The sequence below is a fragment of the Osmerus eperlanus genome, unplaced genomic scaffold (assembly GCF_963692335.1).
Source record: "Osmerus eperlanus unplaced genomic scaffold, fOsmEpe2.1 SCAFFOLD_221, whole genome shotgun sequence".
Taxonomy (NCBI): domain Eukaryota; kingdom Metazoa; phylum Chordata; class Actinopteri; order Osmeriformes; family Osmeridae; genus Osmerus; species Osmerus eperlanus.
The window spans coordinates 19,124-28,327 of NW_026911855.1; positions in this window are offsets into that span (position 1 = coordinate 19,124).

The following is a 9,204-nucleotide window of genomic DNA, read 5'->3' on the forward strand; positions in this document are numbered from 1 at the left end:
ACGGGAAGGAGGGCAAGGTATCAGTTTGTGGTGGAGTTTGTGAGACAGTGAGATAAAGAAAGTTAGACAGATGAGAGAGACAGGGAGAGGGGGAGAGACGAAGATAAAGGGGGAAAGAGAGGTAGAAGGACAGTAAGAGGGAGGGATGGAGAGAGAGAGAGAGAGAGAGGGAGGGGAGAGGAAGAGAGAGGGGGAGAGGGACAACTGCGATTTGTGAAAATCGTTGGTTCGCTGAGGAGGCGTGCCAGGGATCTATAGGTGTGTCAGAATGGTGCACAAAAGACAGGGAGGTGGCTGGGGGTGGGGTATGGGGTGTGGGTCCTGTTTCAGGTCCTCCGAGGGCATTCCTGTCTGCGGTGTGCAGGATATAGGGAGGGGGCGGGGGGTGGAAAGGTGGCTGGGTGAGGCAAGGCTGGAGGGGGTTGGGGGGGGCGACTGAGTGTGTGTGTGGGCGGGGGGACTGAGTGTGTGTGTGTGTGGGGGGGGGGGGACTGTGTGTGTGTGTGTGGGGGGGACTGAGTGTGTGTGTGGGGGGGACTGAGTGTGTGTGTGTGGGGGGGGGACTGAGTGTGTGTGTGGGGGGGACTGAGTGTGTGTGTGTGGGGGGGGGACTGAGTGTGTGTGTGGGGGGGACTGAGTTTGTGTGTGGGGGGGACTGAGTTTGTGTGTGGGGGGGACTGAGTGTGTGTGTGTGGGGGGGGACTGAGTGTGTGTGTGGGGGGACTGAGTGTGTGTGGGGGGACTGAGTGTGTGTGGGGGGGCTGAGTGTGTGTGTGTGGGGGGGACGACTAAGTGTGTGTGTGGGGGGGACGACTAAGTGTGTGTGTGGGGGGACTGAGTGTGTGTGTGTGGGGGGGACTGAGTGTGTGTGTGGGGGGGGACTGAGTGTGTGTGTGTGTGGGGGGGACTGAGTGTGTGTGTGGGGGGGACTGAGTGTGTGTGTGGGGGGGGGGACTGAGTGTGTGTGTGGGGGGGACTGAGTGTGTGTGGGGGGACTGAGTGTGTGTGGGGGGGCTGAGTGTGTGTGTGTGGGGGGGACGACTAAGTGTGTGTGTGGGGGGGCTGAGTGTGTGTGTGTGGGGGGAGGACTGAGTCAAATCAAATCAAAATGTATTTGTATAACCCTTTTTACACGCAAGCATGTCACAGAGGTATGTGTGTATGTGAGTACTCACGTGTCCAGCAGAGAAAGGAGGGGTCAGTGACACACCACCCATCTCTCTCCCCTGTGTGTGTGTCTTGCTCTCCGGGATCCTATACTTCCCACTGCACAGAGAGAAAAAGAGGGAGAGAGAAGGAGAGCAAGGTACAGAGATGGAGAGAGAAGGAGAGATGGAAGAATAGAGAGTGATAGATGAGATACATCTCATCTGCTACATGCTACAGTGATACAGTCAACATTGACACTGTGATCTCATAAACTGACGCAACAGTCAGTCTTTACCTGCTATGAACCCTCTATATCTGCTGTGTGCCTCTAGAGGGCCCACACTCCTGCCTGAAGAATGGAGGACAGCACAGGAGGACGGGGGGGGGGGGGGCAGCTCCCTCCAGCTAAGAAAAAGAAAGAAAGACAGAAAGAAAAGAAAGAAAGATATTCTTCAGCCAGGAACAGGTGTCAGCCACATCTATGGAGAATGGTTAAGTCCAATTGCTCACCCCTACAGACAGACCGATAGCCAGACAGACAGACCGACAGACAGACAGACAGACAGACAGAAAGACAGACAGACAAATAGTGTACTTTATTGATCCCTGGGGGAGAACTGAACAGGAAAAACTGTAAACATGTCTGTTACAACAAAGTGAGTTGGTCACAAAAAGGGGGAAGTCGTAATTCCACATAAACAAGTCAGACGAGGGCCTGCCTGGCCCTTTCTGTGTCATCACCGTCTCAATCTTCAGACACCTGAGACGTGACACCAACAGTCAATTTGTCACCCGTGTTTATGTCTGGGGTGTCGGAGGGGTGTCGGAGTAATGCGCGCACGCACACACTCACAGTCTGCCCTTGAGGATGTAGGTGTCGAAGACCGATGAGGGTGGGGGGGGGGGGATGCGAGGATACGGGCAAGAGGGAGGGCGGGTGGGAGTGGGGCGGGCGGGTCGATGTATACACCTACCAGCCACCCTCAGGCAACACAAGACTCATCTTGTCTGACGGAGACCCAGCGGGGAGAGAAAGAGGGAATGGAGATGACTCACGTGACGTGAGTCAACAGAGGTTATTAGATGGTAAGAAGATCTTTAGGGTTTCACTGACATTTGTGTTGATGTGCGCACACTGTGTTTCTGTCTGTTCCACAGTGACTTGGAGTGGGTGCGTGTCCCTTTTCGCTCCCTTTGTGTGCGTTTGTTTGCGTTTCTTAGGAAATGTTTTTCTGTGTTAGTGAGTGTGTCTTTGTGCACGTGTCTCAGTGTGTATTTGCGTGTCTCTATGGGTGTCGGCGTAGGTGTGTCTGTGTGTGTGTTCTCTCCAACCTTCTCTCCGCCAATGCTGCTCTCCATCCAGCCATTCTAACCCTAACCCCAGCTACACTGTCCCCCTCACTGCCCCTCCACCCTCCTCCCTCCCAGCTACACTATGTCCACACAGGCTCTACCACAGAGGGAAAATAGCCAAGCAGGGAGAAGAAAAGAGAGAATAGAGTAAAACAGGAATGAAAGGAAGAAAAGAAGGCAAGGGGGGGACGAGAGCAGCTTTCCCCAAGCTGTCGAGGTGCTGGCCGAGGGCCAGAGCAGAGGGCCAGAGCAGAGGGCCAGAGCAGAGGGCCAGAGCCGAGGGCCAGAGCCGAGGGCCAGAGCAGAGGGCCAGAGCCGAGGGCCAGAGCAGAGGGCCAGAGCAGAGGGCCAGAGCCGAGGGCCAGAGCCGAGGGCCAGAGCAGAGGGCCAGAGCAGAGGGCCAGAGCCGAGGGCCAGAGCAGAGGGCCAGAGCAGAGACAATACAGTGCTGTGGATGTCCCAGTATATATAGAAACGTACTGGAGCACTGGCCTGACAGGGGGATGGGTGACGAGGGAGGGAGGGGGATGGGGAGGAGAGGGAAAGCGTAAGGAAGGGGTGAAGTGTGCAGGGGGGCAGGGGGGCAGGGGGGCAGGTACAGCACACTGCTCCCCCCCCCTCAACCCCAACATGACTCAACAGTCCATGCTCCCTGTTCAATCTCCGTTCTCCCTTTAACGACCAAGGACTTGAGGAACATTGCATCTGACGGTTACAATGTTCTCTGTCTCCCCCTCTCTCTGTCTCCCCCCCCCTCTCTCTGTCTCTCCCCCCCATCCCCTCAATCTGCCTTCTCTGTTTCCCTTTCTCCAGTCCAGTATCCATGTTCATTCATTCCATTGTGCTCTTCATCGCCTCCCCCCTCTCTCTCTCCCCTCTTCACAGTGAGGGGAAGGTCAAGATGCAAACTGAAGGACAGCAGAAGAGAGAAAAACCCAAGGGGAGGAGGAGGAGGAGGAAGAGGAGGAGAGGAGGGAGAAGGAGGAGGAGAAGGAGGGGAGGAGGAGGGAAGAGGAGAAGGAGGAGGGAGAGGAGGGAGAGGAGAGGGGGAGGAGGAGGGAGAGGAGGAGGAGGAGGAGGAGGGAGAGAGGAGCACCCATCTAAGATCAAAGGGCCAGTCCCATTGTGAGGACAGTACAATGGAAGCTGTTGGGAGGGGGAGAGAGGTTGGCTGGCCAACTGACAGCTCTATGGGTTCAGGGGGTGCTGAAGGAAGTACATTACAGTACAGTGGAGCGCATTAGGTTACAGTGGAGTACAGCACCAGTATACTCACAAAAGAACAAAATCCTAACCTCTTTCACTCTCTCCTTCCATTAGTAGGAAGCCAGCATCCCTGTCCCCCGTCTCTCTCTCTCTCTCTCTCTCTCTCTCTCTCTCTCTCTCTCTCTCTCTCTCTCTCTCTCTCTGCCGATCTACAGTCTATATCTGTCTCTTCTCTCAGAGCTATAGGGAGGGAGAGAGAAAGAGAGAGAGCATTAAAATGCGTGCAAAGTTAAATACCCTGCTATCATAACCATCATCATCATCCTCATCATCACACACAGAAACCCGGTGGAGGGGGGGGGGTACCCACATGGTGCTGACAGACAGGCCGTGGTGTCAAGGCTTGTACCCGTCCCCTAAAATCCCCCCCGGGATCCCCCAGTGAGCCGTGTGTTTACATCTGGGATCTGGACCCCCCCCCCTGTGTTCACACACCAGCGACGGAAACCTGCTCTCCTTAAGCCCTCCCACCCTTGTCTCCTCCAGGCCACGGCTCGCTTCCCCTCCTCCTCTACGCATTGTTTCGGGAACTTTTGCGCTTCTGTGGTTGTTGTTCAGTGATTGTACCTTCTTTGTTCACCCTTTCTTTTCTCCCCATGCTCTCTCTCCTCCTCCTCCCCATGCTCTCTCTCTCCTCCTCCCCATGCTCTCTCTCCTCCTCACCATGCTCTCTCTCCTCCTCCTCCCCATGCTCTCTCTCCTCCTCCTCCCCATGCTCTCTCTCCTCCTCCCCATGCTCTCTCTCCTCCTCCTCCCCATGCTCTCTCTCTCCTCCTCCCCATGCTCTCTCTCCTCCTCCCCATGCTCTCTCTCCTCCTCCTCCCCATGCTCTCTCTCTCCTCCTCCCCATGCTCTCTCTCCTCCTCCCCATGCTCTCTCTCCTCCTCCCCATGCTCTCTCTCCTCCTCCTCCCCATGCTCTCTCTCTCCTCCTCCCCATGCTCTCTCTCCTCCTCCCCATGCTCTCTCTCCTCCTCCCCATGCTCTCTCTCCCCTCTCCCCCGCTCTCTCCTTCCCTCCCTCCTCCCTTTACTCTCTCCCCTCTCTCCTCTAACCCTACTCTCACCTCCCTCTCCACTCTCTCTCTTCTCCCCGTCTCTCACAACTCCCACTCTTTCTCTGCCCTTTCCCCCTTTCCCCCTTTCCCCCTTTCCTCCACCTCCCCTCGCTCCCCTTCTCGTGGTCTGTCCAAGCCGAGAGGGCTTATCAGGGGGGCTGGGGAGGGTTGCTGGAGGCCCAGAGGGGTGGAGAATGGAAGAGACAGGCACTTTCATGGCTGGGCTAGGCGGGCATCAGACCCCTGCGTGCTGTGCTGCTCTCCCTGTTAATCTGCAGTGACAGCTTCGCTGTTTACCAAATCCCAGCAGGATCGTCACACGGGCCAGCCCGGCGCCACTCGCCCCCATTAACCTCTGACCCCTCCGCCTCCGCCCGGAGGACACCTGTCGGAGGCCGGGAAGCCTGGTTGCCGTGGAGACGGAGAGAGCGTACGTGGATTCTCGTTCACAGTTAGGAAAACCGGGGGAGGTGAACTCCTGACCCCTGGAGAGAGGGAGAGAGGTGCTTCACATCTGTAACATCTCACCCTCCACCCCCTTCCCCTTTCCCGACACACACACCTAACACACATCCATACCTGACCTTACTACACACACCAAACACACACCTCTACCTTCTCACCCTACACACACACCTAACACACATCCATACCTGCCCTGCCCTGACCATACACACACACACACACACCCCTGACACATCAATCCATCCTCATCCATCTCCCACCGACATGATTGAGACATAACCTAAACCTTCGGAAATGACATCTTCCATAATCAATCATTATATATATATCAATTTGACATCTGAGTTTAAAAGAACCATGACCTTCATGCACATAGACTCTTTCAGCGACTCCTTTTGTAGTGTGAACTTTCTGTCAAGAACACACCTACACGCGCACACACAAACACACACACTAAGACTCGTCATCCTCCTGCTTCCCTCACCTCCGACCCTGTTGACAACACACAGTCATCACCATCAGCTCTGCCCTAGGAGTCTGGCAGAGTGTGTATGTGTGTGCATGTGTGCGTGTGATTTTGTGTCCCTCTTAGCCTTCTTCAACAACCATTTGTCTTTATTTCTTCCTTTGACTCTGAAATATTATTATAATATATTTACCCCCGAGATGAGCATGATGTCCTTCCATTGATCCAGCCGTGGCTATACATAGTAATCCTTCAACATGGAGCCAGACTGCTGACCTAGTCAACAGGACATTACAAAACCAAGCCTCCTAAGTACAGATGCCCCCCAACCCCGACAGGCCCCCTGTGAAGCTCAGCCACACACAAACATCTGAGGAGTGTGCGTGAACAATACATTTGGTATTTTTTAAGACCTCTTTTCACTCATCTCACACACACACACACAGCAGCACTTTTCACTAATCACACACACACACACACACAAACCCTTCGCCTGCAGCCTTGGCCAGCCGCTTTCCACAAATCATATACAAATGTTTATGGCTTTTTCCACAAATTAAACAAATAGAGAGAGGAAGGGATTGTATGGGAGAGGTGGGATAGGTGGTGGTGGGGGGGGGGGGGGGAGTGGAGAGAAGAGCGGGGTGGAGGGGGCAGAGAAGAGAAGTACGGGGAGAGGAGAGGCGGGAGAGGGAGGGAAGGAGGGAAGGAGGGAAGAGGGGAGGAGAGGAGTATAGAGGTGGGCTAGGAGGAGAGTTGGGCTGGTGGTGAGGTGAGGTGGAGTGGGGTGGAGAGATGGGGGGGCGTGGGGGGTAGGGGTGGAGGGCACTGAGCAGGGCTATTTGGACCCAAGTCAGGGCTGGGAGCCAGCAGCCACTCAACGCTGCTTACAGTCTCCACCTCCCTGGAGAATAGCTGCATGGCCAGCTGGAAAACATTGACAGGGTCTGGGTTAGTGAGGAGAACGGAGGAGAGGGGGGGGGGAGCGGGGAGGACAGAGGGGAGAGAAGGAGGAGAGGAGAACCTGCAACGATCTCTTGCAAAAAGCTTGTTGCAGAGTGAACCACCGAAACAAGTGAGAAATGTTTGTTATTCAACAGAGGTGCAGTCTTGTGTGATTTTGGTGAGACTGACTCCCCTCGACTTGAATCTCTAAGGAAGGGAGCTTCAACCATAGCCAGCCCCTCTTCTGTTACAGAGGAATATCTAACTAACATAGCCAGCCGCTATCCTGGTACAGAGGAATATCTAACTAACATAGCCAGCCGCTATCCTGGTACAGAGGAATATCTAACCTACATAGCCAGCCCCTCTCCTGGTACAGAGGAATATCTAACTAACATAGCAAGCCCCCCTGCTGTCTAACACAGAAACTGTTTAAAAGCCCTTCTGGAACAGTGGACTGTCTAGCCAACACATCAACAGTTGAAAACACACCATGGTCTGAGTCAGAGATGGCCTGACAACCCGCTTCTGTTAAATTTCTGCTGCCAGGGCAAATAGTATCTATAATAGTATGAAAACAAGGAACCGGTTTTGAAATCTAAGCAGTTTCCCAATCTGTCTTTCACAACCAGAGGGCTTTGTGGGTGTGTGTGTATGCATGTGTGTTTTGTGTGTCTGTGTCTGTCTGTCAGTGAGTCAGTGTGTGGGTGTGAATGTGTGTGTGTGTGCATATCTGTGTGTGAGTGAGTCAGTGCGTGGGTGTGCATGCGTGTGTATGTGCATGATTAAGTTGCAGTGATTAGAACGAGCAGTGCACTTGATTGAGCAGTGCTATTGGTTACAATCACACTGACCGGAGGACAAAGAAGAGGGGCTAAGATGGAGAAAGGAGTGTGTGTGTGTGTGTGTGTGTGTGTGTGTGTGTGTGTGTGTGTGTGCGTGTGTACGTGTGTGTGTGCATGCAGGTGCGTGTCTGTGCGTGTGCAGAGAGGGAGAAAGAGAAAAAAAAGAGAAAGAGAGAGAAATTGAGAGAAAGAGAGAGAGATGTGTTCATGTGAAGACCATGTTGAAACACTGAATAGAGAGGATGCTGGCCAACACCACTTATCTAGCATCCCATGAAAACCTCCCGTGAAGACACAATAATAATAATAATAATATTGATCCTTTCATCCAAAGGGATTTTGAGGAGGATCTGAACCTGCAACTTCTTGATCTGCAGTCAGATGCTCCAACTATTGAGCTGACACCCATCCACAATCCACATGACCACAACTGCACAACATACCACAAGGAAAAATAATTCCTCAACAGAACATAAAACGGTCACTGCACATCAGCACAAAATCCCACAACGCGACACAACTGTAAAGCACACAACCACACAACTGTACAACACATCCAGTAAACCAAGTAATTACCACATAAACAGAAAGACAATCAGACAACATTGCCCAACTGATGATTCATGAGTGCCAAGTAAACACAGAACCATCAGCGCTCAGTCACCAACAGGCTTCTTCTAAGTCAGGTTTGAGCATGCTCGAAGCAGCACGTCTGGAGTCTGAGTCAGCACGTTGCTGGGCTTTCTAAAAACAGAACCATCCCTAAAAAGGTAGAAGTTTGTACAGGGCCTGACATCAACACTCTCCAATAAAACCACATGATGTCAACGCAATTTCTTTTAAAGGAACAAGGGTCACTGTTTTACCCCGAGCGTCATCTTTTCATACTAAAGGACTTAGTGGGGTCTGACTTAGCAGATCAACATGAAGGCTGGAGCCCTTTGGAACACTGGGATTGATATGAAAACGACATTTGTGCGTAAAGCACTTCAATTACTCCCAGCTCATTTCTCCTGTGTGAGGGAGATCTCTTCTACTGCTTCATCTGGTCACATGACCCTCATCCACCCTCCTATTGGTCAAAACAATCTGGTGACACGCTCATCTGGTCGGTGAACTCTTGACCCCACCGTGCACTGCTGTTGCCCTGGATATGCTCCTGGTCACGGCTACAGGGTTTTGGTCATGCTGTCTTGTCAATGGACATGGTCTTGGGGTTGTGGTCATGCTTCTAAGCTAGGGTTCAGATGTCATTTAGTCAAACAGCTTGTCACCATGTCCTGTGATACAGTACACTGTAATATAGTACAGCATACTCGTCAAAGGTTACTGAGACAGTCATGTAGGACATAGTATTGAACAGAGTGATAATTTAGTAATACTGGTAACAAATTATACTCTAGGATTATTTTATATAAATCACTGTAATACCAGGTACTACACTGGAGGTGTTACAGTAGAACCCATTAGAACCTGCCTGGTATCAAGCCTAAGGTGTTACAGTAGAACCCATTAGAACCTGCCTGATACCAGACTTAAGGTGTCACAGTAGAACCCATTAGAACCTGGCTGGTACCAAGCCTAAATTGTCACAGTAGAACCCATTAGAACCTGGCTGGTACCAAACCTAAGGTGTTACAGTAGAACCCATTAGAACCT